Source organism: Sus scrofa, chromosome 9 (genome assembly GCF_054392235.1).
Source record: "Sus scrofa isolate SSC_HxYL_T2T_F1_AM1 chromosome 9, Sscrofa_HxYL_maternal_Yorkshire_Landrace_v2.0, whole genome shotgun sequence".
NCBI lineage: Eukaryota > Metazoa > Chordata > Mammalia > Artiodactyla > Suidae > Sus > Sus scrofa.
The window spans coordinates 129,757,111-129,775,339 of NC_139391.1; the positions used below are offsets into that span (position 1 = coordinate 129,757,111).

General features: G+C 39.5%; 1 protein-coding gene across 4 annotated transcripts in view; it reads left to right on the forward strand.

Annotated features, from left to right (window-relative positions):
- RGL1 (ral guanine nucleotide dissociation stimulator like 1) overlaps positions 1-18,229 on the forward strand; it is a 295,309-nt gene that overhangs the window by 83,143 nt on the left and 193,937 nt on the right. For 2 of the 4 annotated variants that reach the window (XM_084977961.1, XM_084977962.1), the window contains exon 1: positions 14,729-14,857. The exons of the other annotated variants lie outside the window; for them this stretch is intronic. The gene's annotated coding sequence lies outside the window, so the exon portion shown is untranslated. Of the gene's footprint in view, positions 1-14,728; positions 14,858-18,229 lie in introns of those variants that run through there. 4 annotated transcript variants of the gene reach the window in all.

Consider the following 18,229-nt stretch of genomic DNA (forward strand, 5'->3'; position numbering starts at 1 on the left):
GCATAATAGGAATTCCAGAAGGAGTAGAAAAAGATAAGGGAATGGAAAATATATTTGAAGAAATTATCGATGGAAACTTCCCAAATCTAAAGGATACTGGGTTCAAGATACAAGAAGCACAGAGAGCCCCAAACAAACTGAACCCAAACAGACCCACACCAAGACACATCATAATAAAAATGGCAAAAGTTAGTGATAAAGAGAGGATCCTAAAGGCAGCAAGAGAAAAACAGAATGTTACCTACAAGGGAACTCCCATAAGAATATCAGCTGATTTCTCTACAGAAACACTACAGGCCAGGAGGGAATGGCAAGAGATATTTAAAGTGCTAAAAGGAAAAAATATGCAACCTAGAATACTCTATCCAGCAAGAATATCATTTAAAATAGAAGGGGAAATAAAAATTTTTCCCAACAAACAAAAACTTAAAGAATACAGCAACAGAAAACCCAGGTTAAAGGAAATATTGAAAGGGCTTCTCTAAACCAAAAAGAAAGGAAGGAAAGGGAAGAAAAAAGAAAAGAAAAAAAAAAAAAAGAAGAAGAGGAAGAACTAGGACTGAGGAAACCGCAATCAGAGAGCAGTCACTCAAATAAGCCAGCATACAGATTTAATCATGAACATGCTTCAAACAAAATAAAATTAAAAAGAAAAAAATAAAAAAGAGTCATCAAAACCATAAAATGTGGGCAAGGGATGTTAGGAAGTAAATAACCCTTTTTGTTTGTTTGTATGTCTCTCTTCTTAATTTTAATATAGTAATGAAGTGTTTGAACTTACAGGACCATCAGGCTAAAACACACAATTATGGGAAGGGGTTAGCATACTTAAAAAACAGGGCAACCACAAGCCAAAACCAAATATTGCATTTGCAAAAAATAAAAAAAAAATACACTCAAGCAGATAATAACAGGAGACCATCCAACCAAAAAAAAAAAAAAAAAAAAAAAAAAAAAAAAAAAAAAAAAAGAAAGGAAGAATGGAGAACCATAGAATCAACTGACTGGAACACGAGGTTTAAATGGCAATAAATAATCATCTATCAATTATCACCTTAAATGTCAATGGGCTGAATGCCCCGATCAAAAGACACAGAGTGGCTGAGTGGATAAAAAGGCAAAAACCTTCAATATGCTGCCTACAAGAAACTCACCTTAGGACAAAAGATACATATAGATTGAAAGTGAAAGGGTGGGGAAAAATATTTCATGCTAATAGACATGACAGAAAAGCAGGAGTTGCAACACTCATATCAGACAAAATAGACTTTAAAACAAAAGACATAAAGAAAGACAAAGAAGGACACTATTTAATGATTAAGGGATCCATCCAAGGAGAGGATGTTACTATCATCAACATATATGCCCCAAATATAGGAGCACCCAGATACATACAACAAATATTAACAGACATAAAGGGAGATATTGATGAGAATACAATCATAGTAGGAGACCTAAATACCCCCTCACATCAATGGACAGATCCTCTAGACAGAAAACCAATAAAGCAACAGAGATCCTAAAGGAAACAATAGAAAAGTTAGACTTCATTGATATCTTCAGGACACTACATCCAAAAAAAGCAGAATACACATTCTTCTCAAATGCTCGTGGAACATTCTCAAGAATCGACCACATATTGGGACACAAAGCGAATCTCAATAAATTTAGGAGCGTAGAAATTATCTCAAGTATCTTCTCTGACCACAATGCCATGAAATTAGAAATCAACCATGGGAAAAGGAAAGAGAAAAAACCTACTACATGGAGACTAAACAACATGCTACTAAAAAACCAATGGGTCAATGAGGAAATCAAGAAGGAAATTAAAAACTACCTTGAAACAAATGATAATGAAGACACAACCTCTCAAAATCTATGGGATGCTGCGAAAGCAGTGCTCAGAGGGAAATTTATAGCAATACAGGCCTTTCTCAAAAAAGAAGAAAGATCCCAAATTGACAACTTAACCCTCCACCTAAACGAATTAGAAAAAGAAGAACAAAAAAGTCCTAAAGTCAGCAGAAGGAAGGAAATTATAAAGATCAAAGAAGAAATCAATAAAATAGAGACTCAAAAAACAATAGAGAAAATTAATAAAACCAAGAGCTGGTTCTTTGAAAAGGTGAACAAAATTGACAAACCCCTGGCCAGACTCACTAAAAAGAGGAGAGAAAGAACCCAAATCACCAAAATTATAAATGAAAAAGGAGAAATCACAACGGATACAGCAGAAATACAAAAAACTATAAGAGAATACTATGAACAACTGTATGGCAACAAGTTTGACAATCTGGAAGAAATGGACAATTTTCTAGAATCTTACAGCCTGCCAAAACTGAATCAAGCAGAAACAGACCAACTGAACAGACCGATCACTAGAAATGAAATTGAAGAGGTCATAAAATCACTCCCTACAAATAAAAGTCCAGGACCAGATGGCTTCACAGGTGAATTTTATCAAATATATAAAGAGGAATTGGTGCCCATCCTCCTTAAACTCTTTCAAAAGGTTGAAGAAGGAATACTCCCAAAGACATTCTATGAGGCCACCATCACCCTCATTCCAAAACCAGACAGAGATACCACCAAAAAAGAAAACTATCGCCCAATATCATTGATGAATATAGATGCAAAAATTCTCAACAAAATCTTAGCCAACCGAATCCAACAACATATCAAAAAAATTATACACCATGACCAGGTTGGGTTCATCCCAGGTTCACAAGGATGGTTCAACATACGCAAATCAATCAGCATCATACACCACATTAACAAAAAAAAAGTCAAAAATCATATGATCATCTCAATAGACGCAGAAAAAGCATTTGACAAAGTTCAACATCCATTCATGATCAAGACCCTCGCCAAAGTGGGTATAGAGGGAACATTCCTGAATATAATCAAAGCCATTTATGATAAACCCACAGCAAATATAATCCTCAATGGGGAAAAACTGAAAGCCTTCTCACTCAAATCTGGAACAAGACAGGGATGCCCACTCTCACCACTGCTCTTCAACATCGTTTTGGAAGTCTTAGCCACAGCAATTAGACAAACAAAAGAAATAAAAGGCATCCATATAGGAAGAGAAGAGATAAAACTGTCACTGTATGCAGATGACATGATACTATACCTAGAAAACCCTAAGGACTCAACCCCAAAACTCTTTGAACTGATTCATAAATTCAGCAAAGTAGCAGGATATAAGATGAACATTCAGAAGTCAGTTGCATTTCTGTATACCAGCAATGAAACATTAGAAAAGGAATACAAAAATACGATACCTTTTAAAATTGCACCCCACAAAATCAAATACCTCGGAATACACCTGACCAAAGAGGTAAAGGACCTATATGCCGAAAACTATAAAACTTTAATCAAAGAAATCAAAGAAGATGTAAAGAAATGGAAAGATATTCCATGTTCCTGGATTGGGAAAATCAATATTGTAAAAATGGCCATCCTACCCAAAGCAATCTACAGATTCAATGCAATCCCTATCAAATTACCCATGACATTTTTCACAGAACTAGAACAAACAATCCAAACATTTATATGGAACCACAAAAGACCCAGAATCGCCAAAGCAATCCTGAGAAACAAAAACCAAGCAGGAGGCATAACTCTCCCAGACTTCAAGAAATACTACAAAGCCACAGTCATCAAAACATTGTGGTACTGGTACCAAAACAGACAGACAGACCAATGGAACAGAATAGAGAATCTGGAAATAAACCCTGACACCTATGGTCAATTAATCTTTGACAAGGGAGGCAAGAACATAAAATGGGAAAAAGAAAGTCTATTCAGCAAGCATTGCTGGGAAACCTGGACAGCTGCATGCAAAGCAATGAAACTAGAACACACCCTCACACCATGCACAAAAATAAACTCCAAATGGCTGAAAGACTTAAATATATGACAGGACACCATCAAACTCCTAGAAGAAAACATAGGCAAAACACTCTCTGACATCAACATCATGAATATTTTCTCAGGTCAGTCTCCCAAAGCAATAGAAATTAGAGCAAAAATAAACCCATGGGACTTCATCAAACTGAAAAGCTTTTGCACAGCAAAGGAAACCAAAAAGAAAACAAAAAGACAACTTACAGAATGGGAGAAAATCATTTCAAATGATGCAACTGACAAGGGCTTAATCTCTAGAATATATAAGCAGCTTATATAACTCAACAGCAAAAAAACCAATCAATCAATGGAAAAATGGGCAAAAGACCTAAATAGACATTTCTCCAAGGAAGATATACAGATGGCCAACAAACACATGAAAAAATGCTCAGCATCACTGATTATAAGAGAAATGCAAATCAAAACTACCGTGAGATACCACCTCACACCAGTCAGAATGGCCCTCATTAATAAGTCCACAAATAACAAGTGCTGGAGGGGCTGTGGAGAAAAGGGAACCCTCCTGCACTGCTGGTGGGAATGTAAACTTGTGCAGCCACTATGGAGAACAGTTTGGAGATACCTTAGAAATCTATACATAGAACTTCCATATGACCCTGCAATACCACTCTTGGGCATCTATCCGGACAAAGCTCTGCTTAAAAGAGACACTTGCACCCGCATGTTCATTGCAGCACTATTCACAATAGCCAGGACATGGAAACAATCCAAATGTCCATCGACAGATGATTGGATTCGGAAGATGTGGTATATATACACAATGGAATACTACTCAGCCATAAAAAAGGATGACATAATACCATTTGCAGCAACATGGATGGAACTAGAGAATCTCATACTTAGTGAAATGAGCCAGAAAGACAAAGACAAATACCATATGATATCACTTATAACTGGAATCTAATATCCAACACAAATGAACATCTCCTCAGAAAAGAAAATCATGGACTTGAAGAAGAGACTTGTGGCTGCCTGATGGGAGGGGGAGGGAGTGGGAGGGATCGGGAGCTTGGGCTTATCAGACACAACTTAGAATAGATTTACAAGGAGATCCTGCTGAATAGCATTGAGAACTATGTTTAGATACTCATGTTGCAACAGAAGAAAGGGTGGGGGAAAAACTGTAATTGTAATGTATACATGTAAGGATAACCTGACCCCCTTGCTGTACAGTGGGAAAATAAAAAAAAAAAAAAAAAGAAAAAGAGAGAAAGAAAAAAAGAACAAAAACAATATTTGAAGAAATAATGACCAACTATTTTCCAAATTTTACAAAAAATATAAACTAAAATCTAAGGAGCTCTATGAACATACATAAGCAGGATACATATTAAGAAAACTATGCCAAAGAACCTCACAATAAAACCACAGCAAGCTACTGATTCAGAGAAAAATATTTTTTAAAAGAATTTATTTATTTGTTTGATTGTTTGTCTGTTTGCTTTTTAGGGCTGCACCCTTCGCATATGGAGGTTCCCAGGCTAGGGGTCTAATTGGAGCTACAGCTGCCAGCCACAGTCACAGCCACAGCACCTCGGGATCTGAGCCTCGTCTGCGACCTATACCACAGCTCAAGGCAACGGTTGTAGGCAATGGGATCCTTAACCCACTGAGCAAGCCCAGGGATGGAACCTTTGTGATCATGATACTAGTCAGATTAGTTTCCACAGTGCCACAACAGGAACTCCTGATTGATTGATTGATTGATTGGCTGCAGCCATGACATGTGGAACTTCCCAGGCCCGGGAGTGAACCCTCAGAACAGCTTCAGCCCAAACCACAGCAATGACAATGCCTGATCCTTAACTCCCTGAGCCACCAGGGAATTCCAGAAAAATCTTAAAGGTAGATATAGGGGGAAAAGGCACATTATGCACAAAAGGAAAAAAAAAAGATAAGAATTACAACAGACTTTTCTTCAGAAACCATGCAAGTCAAAAATACCATATTTTGGCGTTCCCCTCGTGGCTCAGTGGTTGGCGAATCCGACTAGGAACCGTGAGGTTGCGGGTTCAATCCCTGGCCTCACTCTGTGGGTTAAGGATCTGGTGTTGCCATGAGCAGTGGTGTAGGTTGCAGATGCAGCTTGGATCTGGTGTTGCTGTGGCTGTGGTGTAGGCCTGCAGCTGTAGCTCCAATTAGACCCCTAACCTGGGAACCTCCATATGCCATGGGTGTGGCCCTAAAAAGACCAACAACAACAAAAAAATTGCTTAAAGCAAAATAATAACAATATGTTCTGGGAATTTTTTATTTTTTTGTCTTTTTTTTGGGGGGGGGGGTCAAGTTAAAAAAGGAAAGGCCAGAAAAAGATAAGGCTGTTTTAGCTATAGTAATGGTAAAAAAAATAGTTTTCAGAATAAGAAATATTACCAAGAATAAACAGGTATTTCACAATGATAAAGGGGTCCATTAATCAAGGAAGTATAATAATCTTAAGTGTGTATCCATCTAATAATTGACTTAAGGATGCATAAAGCACCTGATAAATCTGAAAAGAGAAAAACCAAATGTATTATTATCGTTGCAGATATCAGCACTCCCTTCAGTAACTGATAGATTAAACAGACAGAAAATAACTAGGGATATGGAAGATTTAAACATTACAACCAGCTTGCACTAACTGAAATTTATAGAACACTCCATTCAACAAATGCAAAATACACATTCTTTTCTAGTACACATGGAATATTTACTAAGGTGAAGCATATGTCCAGCTGGTAAACAAGTCTCTAGAAATTTAAAATGATTGAAATCGTGTGTAGTATGTTCTCTGATGACAAGGAATTAAATTAGAAATAAGTAATGGAAAAAAATCTGGAAAATCCTAAAACATTTGGAAATTAAGCAGCCCACTTCTAAATAATGCATGATTCAAAGAAGAAATCACATAGAAAGAAAATATTTTGGACTGAATGAAAAGAATACATATGTTATCAAAATTTATGAAGTATAACTTAAAGGGAAAAGTTTAAAAGTTTACATTAGAAAAGGATAAAACTCTACAAGCAACAATATAAGCTTCCACCTTAAGCTAGAAATATAGGAGCATATTAAATCCCAAATTAGTAGGAAACAAATAATAAATCAATGAAATAGAAAACAGAAAAAAAATAAAGAACATCAATGAAATCAAAAGCTAATTCTTTGAAAAGATCAACATAATAAATAAATCTTTGTATTGATGAAAAAACAAAAGGATATAAATATTACCAATACCAATAATGAAAAAGGAAATATCTCTAAGATCCTCACACATTATGAGGGTAACTAACAGAATGTTATTAGTCGATGCCAATGGACTCAACAACCTGTATGAAATGGACAAATTCCTTGAAAGACAGTCAAAACCATTCAAAAATTAATAGAAAACCTGAATGTCAATAAAAATCATTATTAGAAACCTTCTAACAAAGAAACTTGTGGACCTACATGTCTTAACTGGTGAATTGTATGAAAAATATTCAAGGTAGAAATAACACTAACCCTACATAAATTCATTTTGAAAATATAGCAGAAGAAACTCTTCTCGACTCATTTTATAAGGTCAGCATTATCCTGATATCAAAGCCCGGAAAAATATTATAAGAAAAGGCAACTAAGGCCAATATTCCTCATGAACATGGATCAAAATATCATCAAAACAAAAATGAAATACATAAAAATCGTAACACACCGTGACCAAGTGGTGTTTATCCCAGGACTGGAAAGTTGATTAACATTAAAAATCTGTTAACATAGTTCATCTTATTATCTCAATAGAGAAGAAAATCTGTATGGTCCTTTCAATTGATGCAAGAAAAGCATTTGAAAAAATTCAGCATCATCCACTATAATAATTTCCCAGCAAAGCAAAAATTAAAGGGAACCTCCTCAATCTGGTTGAAAAGCTGATGATTGCCCCTCTCTGTGAATATACTAAAGTTACTGAATTATGTACTTTAAATGGTTGAATTTTGTGGGCTGTGAATTATACTTCAATAAAGCTTTTAAAGGAAATCCTATTGGTGACATATTACTTAATGGTGAAACCTGAATTCCTTTTGCCTGGAGATCAAGAATAAGACAAAGATGTTCACTCTTTCCACTGTATTCAACTGGACATTCTTGCTGGTGCAGTAAGACAAGGAAAAGAAATAAAAAGTATGCAAATTGGAAAGCTACCAGTAAAACTATCTTTTTTCACAGATAACATGATCAAACATGCGGCAAATCAACACACATTTATCAAAAAACCCTACAACTTGTAGAACGAATCAGTGATTTTAGTGAAGTTTCAGGATACAAAATCAGTGTGCAAAAGTCAGTTGTATTTCTATATATTAGCAATAAACAAATAGAAATTAGAATAATAACTAAGACAATATCATTTGCAATAGCACCCCCAAACATGAAATACATAAAACCTCTACTCTGAAAATTAGAAACATTTCTGTGTGAAATTAATGAAGACCTAAATGGACTGATTTACCATGTTTATAGCTTGGATGACTGAATATTGTTATAATTTCAATTCTCTCCAGGTGATTTCAATGAAATCAATTATTGTTATGAGTCAGTATGATTAAAATGTCACTTTTCTCCAAAATGATTTATAGATTCAATAAAATTCCAGTAAATGTCCCAGCAGACTTTCTTATAGAAAATTCAAAGCTAATTCTAAAATTTATGTGGACATCTAAATGCCTGGAAGAGCCAAAATTTTTTTGAAAAAGAATAAAGTTACAGGACTCACACTTGCTACAGAATCAAAACAGTGTGTTATTAGGATAAGTTTAGGCACATAGATCAATGAAACATAATAGAGAGTCCAGAAACAGGCTCACATATGTATGGTCAATTGATTTTCAACAAAGATGTTATGGTAATTCAAAATGCAGAGAATTACTTTTTCAAAAAATGGTCTGGAACATCTTATTATCAAGATAGAAAAAAATGAACCTCAACCCTTACTTTACCTCATACTAAAATTAACTTGAAATGGCTCATGGTCCTAAATGTAAATGCTAAAACTGTAAAACTTCTAGAATAAACTTTGTGAGCTTCGGGTAGACAAAAATTACTTGGATAGCACACAAAAGCATGAACATAAAATGTTCGACTTGGGCAGCGCCTCCTTGCCTGCCCGCTTGCATCTCTCACAGGCATCCTATCTTAATAAATCTATTTCTTGAATTGGGCTGCATTAAAATTTAAAACTTATGTTCCTTATACCAATAAGAAAATGCAAATGTAAAGGCAAGCCTCAGTCTGGGAGAAAATATTATCAATATATATCTGACAAAGAATGTCATTCATCATTAAAGAAATGAAAATTAAAACTGTAATGTGGTATCACTACACATCCGTTAGAACATTAAAGTGGGCACAATTAAAACGAGCGACAATACCAGCTGTTGGTGAGACTGGGATGCACCTGGCACTCTCATACCCTGCTGATGGGAATGTAAATTTCACGACAACTTTGGAAAATAGTTTTGGCAGTTTCCTTTAAAGGTAAACATATGTTTACCATAGGATCAAGCAATTGACTCTTGTATTTATACAAGAAAAATGAAGGCATGTGTCCACTTAAAGAGTTGTTCACGAATGTTCCTCTCATGTTTATTTAATGTAACCCAAACTGAGAACGACACGAATGTCCCTCCACAGGAGAATGTCAGCATATTTAACACTGGAATACCCTTCAGCAATAAAAACGAATGAACTACGAAGACACACAACAACATGGATCAATTTGAAAATGTGTGGTTAAATTAAAGAAGTTGGGCACAAAGGTGTAGACATTGTATGCTAGTCAGTGTATTGAAACTCCAGAAAAGAAGAATATGCCATGAATCTATACAAAGCAGGTCCTTGGTTCCCAGAATACAGTGATAGAGTGAGATCACCTAGGAAGAGGGTTAAGGGAATGAGCTCTGGGGGTGATGGAAACGTCTATTATTTTGATTTTAGTGTAGATAACTGGAGTGCATACACTTGTCAAAAGGTGAGATAAGTAAATCAGGCCATATTAAAATTGTCCTTGTGTGTAGCTGCTGCTCCGTTTTTGAGGGCAAGGTCTTGGAGTCAGTGCAGGGAAACTTTATAAAGGTGTTGACACTGTCTCCATTATGTGAAGCCTTTTTAGTATTGGGTATCGTGTCAGACATTCCTGTGACTTTTGCATTTATATTAAAGCTGTGATGGAACATAGGGAGTTGAGGGGAAAAATGAGTAATGAGGAAAAACATTTGTGAGTTGATATTTTCGACAGGTATTTACTTATATGTGCCAGCATGTCCTAGGTATCCAACATGTAAAGGTGAATACAAATAGTCCTTAACCTCTAAGGGCTCACAGTCTACTAGGCTGCAAACTAAAGCACAGTATTATAAATTCTGTGATAGGAATATGAACGACTTACATGGGGAGAGCATTTAACTCTCCAATGGGTTTGTCACCAGGAGGTGACATTTGCATTTGCTTTTAAAATGTAATACCCCCCCCTCCCCCCGCCCAATGTAATGCCCAGTGGTTAAGGTTATATGCTTTGGAACCAGACAGATATAGATTGGAATCTTGGGTCTGCTGCTTACTCTTTATGTCAAATGAGAGCCAAAATAGGGTGCCATGAGATAATGTATTACAGTGTCAGGCATGTATGTGCTTAAGCAGGTGATAGTGTATTAGGGAAGGCATAGACTAAGCTGCTGTAACAAAGACAAAGAAGAGGGCAGGGTAAAGGTATCTGGGGTAGAAGCAGTCCATAAACAAAGACAAGAAAGTGCAGCGTTTAGGAAAGGTGAGAAGTCCAGTAATGCTGGAGAGAGTTTGGGAACTGGAGTAGGGCAGAGGGGGATATACGACTTGTAAGTCAGGATACAGCCAGACAGTGGCATGCTTGTTGAGAACCTTGAACTCTCTCCTGCGGTGGTGCCTTCCTCTTACGGGTTCCTAAGAAGGCCAGTGGCCTAAAGGTTTTTAGGAAGGCTGCTCTGGCGATGATACGGAGGATGACCAGCACGAGTCGAGGGCAGAGAGTCTCTAACTTGGCTATTGCAGTAGTTCAACCTAGAGATGCTGAAAGTATGCATCAAGGTGGTGGCTGGAATATAGAGAAGGTACTGATGATGCCCTCAAGGAAGTAATCAGTGGGACTTGATGACCCCTAGGATAAGAAGCTTAGTGACAGGGAGCAGTTGAGGATGACTCTTGCTAGCTTGGGTATCTGGGTGGATGGTGTTGAAATAAATCTCTCAGCCCAAGAGGGGACTGCTGCTGCCTGGGTTGCCAGGTCATCAGACTGAAACTTAGATAACTTTTGTGTCCCCGTAAATGCTCTTTTTGACCAGAAATGCAGTTTAACTGTATTCAGTCAGCCAGTCCCCGTATGCCAAGCCCACTCTGGGCCTTCCCACCCCAAATAAGGTTGGCTATGTGGCCCCAGTCAATCTGATATTTTCTATTTGTCTCTTCCTTATTACTTATTTCTTTTTTTTTACTCAATGAATTTATTACATTTCTAGTTGTACAATGATCATCACAATCCAATTTTATAGGATTTCCATCCCACAACCCCAGGGCATCCCCCCAACCCCCCAAACTCTCTCCTTTGGAGACCATACATTTTTCAAAGTCTGTAAGTCAGTATCTGTTCTGCAAAGAAGTTCAGTCTGTCCTTTTTTCAGATTCCACATGTCAGTGAAAGCATTTGATATTGGTGTCTCATTGTATGGCTGACTTCACTCAGCATGATACTTTCTGGGTCCATCCATGTTGCTAAAAATGCCAGTATTTCATTCCTTTTAATGGCTGAGTAATATTCCCTTATGTATATGGACCACATCTTCTTGATCCACTCCTCTGTCGATGGACATTTAGGTTGTCTCCATGTCTTGGCTATTGCAAATAGTGCTGCAACGAACATTGGAGTGAGTACATGTGTCTTTGCGAGTCATGGTTTTCTCTGGATAGATGCCCAGGGGTGGGATTGCTGTATCAAATGGCAGTTCTATTTTTAGTTTTCCAAGGAATCTCCATACTGTTTTCCACAGTGGTTGCACCAATTTAAAATCCTACCAACAGTGTAATAGGGTTCCTTTTTTTCCACACCCTCTCCAGCACTTATTGTTTGTAGCCTTATTAATTCTTTATCCTATAAAAGTTTCTTGCCTTTTGTCTCATTCTGCAGTTCTCTGAAAAGAGACTGTCCACTTTGTGACGTGTTAAAGTTTGTATCACCTAAACAAGAAAGTTTATATCTCACCAGCAATGGATACAGGAAATCCATGAGGAAGAGAAGGATTCTATAGTGAGTTTAAAAGTGTGGGTAGTGGTTACTTTATTGTGGAAAACAGTGATTTTGAAAGTGTTTTGGTTGACTCTTCCTCCAAAGTATATACAATTATTTATAAATTATATACATGAGCCATTATTCTAACATTTATAGGCACTATAAAACATACCAAACAGAAATAAAGCAGATGAGAGGAAATAAGCATATAAATCAAAGTTATAATTTTTCCCTGCATGCCAGTACCCAATCTTGGGTACCAAGTTGGGAGTGTGCAGCTCACTTGAGATTCATTGGGGTAGGAAAGCCGTTGTCAGGCCTGCCTGCAAGGTTGTGGAGTAGAGAGGTGAGGTGATGGATTTTCTTGACCTTGAGGAAGTCTCACTGACCCTTCCTTCTCCTTCTTTCTTTCTGGATTTTTTTTTCCTTTCTGGACTAGGTATTAAAATTATTACTCAACTATAAGTAATATTTGTGGGAGTTCCCATCGTGGCACAGCAGAAATGAATCCGACTAAGGAACCATGAGGTTTCAGGTTCGATCCCTGGCCTCGCTCAGTGGGTTGGGGATCTGATGTTGCCGTGAGCTGTGGTGTGGATTGCAGATGCGGCTCAGATCTGGCGTTGCTGTGGCTGTGGTGTAGGCCAGCAGCTACAGGTCCGATTAGACCCCTAGCTTGGGAACCTCCATATGCTGCAGGTGCAGCCATTAAGAAAAAAAAAAAAAAAAGTGCTATCTGTGAAACTTTCTTTACATCTGTGGTGCATTGCCATAGATGTTCTTATAGTTCAAATGAAGCAAGATCAAACGATTGACACAAACTTTGGCGGTGGTATAAAACTCTCCCTCCCTAAAAACTAGCTAAGACCAGGAGTTCCCTCGGTGGCGCAGTGGTTAACGAATCCGACTAGGAACCATGAGGTTGCGGGTTCGGTCCCTGCCCTTGCTCAGTGGGTTAACGATCCAGCGTTGCCGTGAGCTGTGGTGTAGGTTGCAGACGCGGCTCGGATCCCGCATTGCTGTGGCTCTGGCGTAGGCCGGTGGCTACAGCTCTGATTCAACGCCTAGCCTGGGAACCTCCATATGCCGCGGGAGCGGCCCAAGAAATAGCAACAACAACAACAAAAAAAAGACAAAAGACAAAACTAGCTAAGACCAAGACACAAGGGTTCTCTGCTAAAACTTCCAATCTGGACCCGGAGGATGGTGCTTGCATGGTCTGGTTCAGCAGAGAGGATCAGGGCAGAGTTTTTGGCTCGCTTCACTACCTCTTCTCCCTAAGATGATGGGGAAAAGGAGAGTGACGGTGTTAGGTTGGCACAAAGACTCAAACTAAAGCACCGGGACACTTAGAAGCAAAACTGATATCATTGCCCATGTGCTGCTCCAGGGCGTTGAAAGTGTTGCCTTTCTATTTCCACTTCCTCTTTGGCTCTGTGGGACCTATTTTGCATGGAAGGCAGGTGTTACCAGACTTGAATGTGGAGGATGCAGAACTTTTTCTTGGCTAATTGGTCTGGTAGTGATAGGGGTAGAGTAGGAGAGTTACACAGGCAGTGGCAGACGGCCCAGGAGGAGACAGACCGTAGAAAGGGAAACCTGAGGGACTTTGGGAGACCACTGCAAGCTCAGGATCACTCAGGAAAGCTGTCGGAGGGGGTTCTCACTGTGGCTCAGTGGAAATCCGACTAGTATCCATGAGGGTGTGGGTTTGATCCCTGGCCTCGCTCAGTGGGTTAAGGATCCCGAGTTGCCCTCAGCTGTGGCATAGGTCACAGACGCGGCTCGGATCCCATGTTGCTGTGGCTGTGGTGTAGGCCGGCAGCTGTAGCTCCGATTCGACCCCTAGCCTGGGAACTTCCATATGCTGCGGGTGCGGCCCTAAATGTCAGAACGAGCAGGCTTGCTGAACTATAAAACTGTAAATAAAAGCACAAGCGATGCCTCAGGCCATTAAGCGAAAGATAAAATGAGGCCTGCATTCAAGTTCAGCAAGATAATGAACCCGAGGACCAAGGACAGGAATTTAGGGGAAAGATGACATTCCAAAGAAGGACACCCTTTTTATATGGAAACCTGAGAAGACTGACGTATTCTAGCACACGTCACCACCCTTCTGCCGATTTGAATGACAGTCCTAGTTTGACCGCATAGGGTCAAGTACTGTCCTACCCAATACGAAGGAGTAGGTAGTGATGTAAGCCTGCCGTCTCCTAGTCTACTCAGAGAATGGGGAAGAAGGCAGTCTCTCCCTCTCCCCCACTTGCCTTGAATCACAAAAATGTAGCGGGCAGAGCCTCCTCCCTGCCCGTTTGTAAGCCTCGCAAGCTTCCTATCTTAATAAATATATTTCTTGCCGATCACTTCGTCTCTTGCTGAATTCCTTCCGCGCTCAGACACAAACAACTTGAGCTTCAGTACGTCCAGACACCAGGTGAATGATTCTAATTTAAAAAACCGTGGGTTCAAGTCCCACTCTGGGTTTTGGCTGGGTTCAAATCAGAGGTGCTTTGGTTTCAGTGCAACTGGAATACATCCAAGCCACTCTGGGGGTCTGCGCCGGGGAAGCAGAGAGATTTAATCAACCTTCACACAGGCAGCCCACGGACAGATTTCTAGGCAGACTTAATCAATACGCTTATTTCTCAGGTAAGATCTCAAAACTATTTGGACCTGATTTTGCTATATTTCACCCTCCGGCTGATGTTATACTCACAAAGCAACTAGCCTGAAATTCCTTTCCAGGACATACAAAAGGATAAAAAAGTGAAACCCTGCACTTGCTTTGTGTCCACATGGAAGAGGGGAGATGCAGTGAGTGCACGGAAGCTCTGAGTCTGCTTAAGCTGAATTCCTTCCGTGTGCAGCGTGCACGTCATTTTTCAGTCCACAATGAGGTTAATAATAATGAAAATCTGTCTGGTGTCCAGAATCTGTGTCAGCTGTAATCAAATTGGAGCAATGAACCTGAGCACTGCATTCACTTGAGCTGTAAATCATAAACCCATCGCCCTCCAGAGCAGAGGCAAAAGAAGTCAGTGAGTACTGTAATAGGGTCCATATGTTGCTTTAAAGGAAGTCTTCAAAAAATAATTAGGCTTCCAGATCATCATAGTTTTGTAGCAAAAATGTACGTATGTGAATAAGAAGTGAGCGAACTGGCAGTGTCAATTTTTTGCTTCTCTTTTCTGCCACTTTGTAGCAATAGTGGAATAATTATTTAGCTCTGGGAGGGCAGGCCTGGGGAAGTGTGAGAGGCATCGGAGAATGGAGAGGAGCTGGCAGAGTGGATCATGAGGGCGGCGGGAAGAAGCAGACTCCCAGCTTTGGTAGATAAGGAAGCACAGATTAGAAAGCAGACTTTTCAGATAACCCTTCTGGTCCTGCTACCTGAGTACAAAGAGCTAAGTGTTTTTCTTTAAACATTGAAGTTACAAAGCCAAATTAGCATAGGCACAGGTCTGTGAAAATTGTGAAAGGCCATTATAGAATGGAAAGGGAAGCTCTGTTTTGAGTTAGAGACCTATTTTCAAATTTGCATTCTGCTGTGTGACCTTGGGTGAGTCACTTAACTGCTCTGAGCTTCAGTGAATGGGGAATTCTTTCCTCACAGAGCTCTCAAGGTAACGCCCTTGTGCATATCTGTCTTCTAATACTTATCCTATCATTTTGAAGTATATCTCTTTCTCTTCAAATGATTGTGGGCTTCTCTGTTGTTTGGGTTGAGAACTCCCAGCACGAAGACTGATTAAAGGAGGACACATGCTTATTTATCTTTATTTTGCCCCACCTCGTACACACCTGGCATGATGATTAGGCTCAATAAGTAAAAGGCTGGAGACTTCCCCATCCCTCCAGTGCTGGGTGGGGTTGGGTGGGGTTTCAGTAACCTGTCATATCCCTGAAAGTTTGCCCTCTCTTTGCAGTTAAGTCAGAAATTGGCCTGTTGACTCCCTCAACTAAGAAGTCAGGGATGTTGAATCATATATTTGCACAATTGCTCTTCTCACTAAGAGGTGTGAATCCAAGACACTCTCATTCAGTTTCCACTTTGGTTTATTGGAAATAGCAAGGTCAAGCAGTGGCAATGAAAAAAATGGAGAAAGTGGAAAGGCCAGTAAAAGCTTAAGGAGGGGAAAAGTGAAAGAGAAAAGAAACTGCAACCCAGCTGGAATGAAATGGTGACAGAGCGGAATAACCTTATTTCCTGTCACAGATGCTGCCGTGGATTTCATACTGACTCTGAAACTAAAACTGAAACCTAAGTGAGCATTCAAATCCGCATTCTACCCACCCCTCATTGGTTGGTATCAAAGTTGAGACATTTCACAAATTTGGCTGTCGATAGGCTATGCATGTGGAGCAAAGGACAGATAAAATGGGCCAATTAGATCCTAGTCACATCTGTCAAAACTCTAACCCCTAACCTTAGTGAAAACATAATCTAGGATCAAACACAGAAACCCTATAGATGTACACAAGCCATTTAATTCCACCTTTGAAAAGACGGCGACGGATGGCTGCTGCTTTCTGAAGGTCTAATGAGAAATCCAGGCTTGCCCTGCTAGGAATATTTGCAATCTTAAAGAAAAAGTGGGTTCTAAGTCAGTAACTATTTAGTATATCCCAGCAATGTCTTTCCTCCAGGCTGAGTTGAAAACATGCCTGACTTTGCTGCTATGCAAAGCAGTTTTCCAATGTGCTTTGGAAACCTGTTTGAGATTTGAGAGTAAAATTTGGTCTCCAGTGGCTTTAGGCTTAGGATCTTTTGGTTCACTCCAAAATAATGTGAGGGTTCTGTCCTTCATGGGCTATGGAGGATAAATTCAATAGCTGCCAATAGACATGTGAATGCAGGATGCATCCTCTGTGGTATCCCTAACAGAGGTTGACATGAAAGAAAAAAAAAATGGAAGAAAGAAAAGAAGTTCACTAAAAGACTGAAATAATTGGAAATACCCAAAATCATTGAAAAATAGTGATTGTATCTTTTCCAGTGTACACAGAACATGACCAGCATAACTGCATTTACTGATGAAAATGTCATCGTGCTGTGGCAAGTGCCAGCCTTTGGGAGGGTTGTGTTAAATTCCATAGTATATGGCTTTGACTTTTTATTGGGTTTGCTCTGGATGCACAGATCACCCAGATTTCTGCAAGGGTCAGAGTCAGGAAGCAGCATCTCTGGTGGTTTCTCCTTGTTTTACTTGTCTTAGTGTTCTTTGGGGTCATTGAGTTTTTGACACACCCGGGATAGGTCTGCCACATTACATTACAGGTACAGACCCAAAAAGCTGTGAAGCAAGTAAAAAAATGTGAGCTGGTAGCAGAAGTCACCCTAACACATGGTACACAGATTCCCTCCCTCCCCCAGACTTGATGAATATTGGGCCCATTCTTTTGGCCTTAGCACCACTTATGGGCATTTATTCCTATTTTCAAAGGTCAAGACCAAGGAAGGAACAACATAGTCAGATGGAAATGAAGATGCTGCCCTGATATAAGATTTCCTGCACTTAGTTGGTCTGGCTAATTGGTGTCTGGGCATTCAGCAGGACCAACCAGATTTAATCATTACTAGGTGAAGGTAATCAGTATGGGCCAAGATGTTATCTGATCTAATGAGAGATCAGATAACATGTAGGAGTTCCCGTCGTGGCTTAGTGGTTAACAAATCCAATTAGGAACCATGAGGTTGTGGGTTTGATCCCTGGCCTTGCTCAGTGGGTTAAAGATCTGGCGTTGCCATCAGCTGTGTGGTGTAGGTCACAGACTCGGCTCGGATCTGGTGTTGCTGTGGCTGTGGTGTAGGCCGGTGGCTACAGCTCTGATTAGACCCCTAGCCTGGGAACGCCATATGCTGTGGGTGAGGCCCCAGAAAATATAAAAAAAAGACAAAAAAAAACAAAAACAAAAAAAAACAAAAACACGTTATAGGAGTTCCTGTCATGGCTTAGCAGAAATGGATCCGACTACTAACCATGGGGTTGTGGGTTCGATCCCTGGTCTCATTCAGTGGGT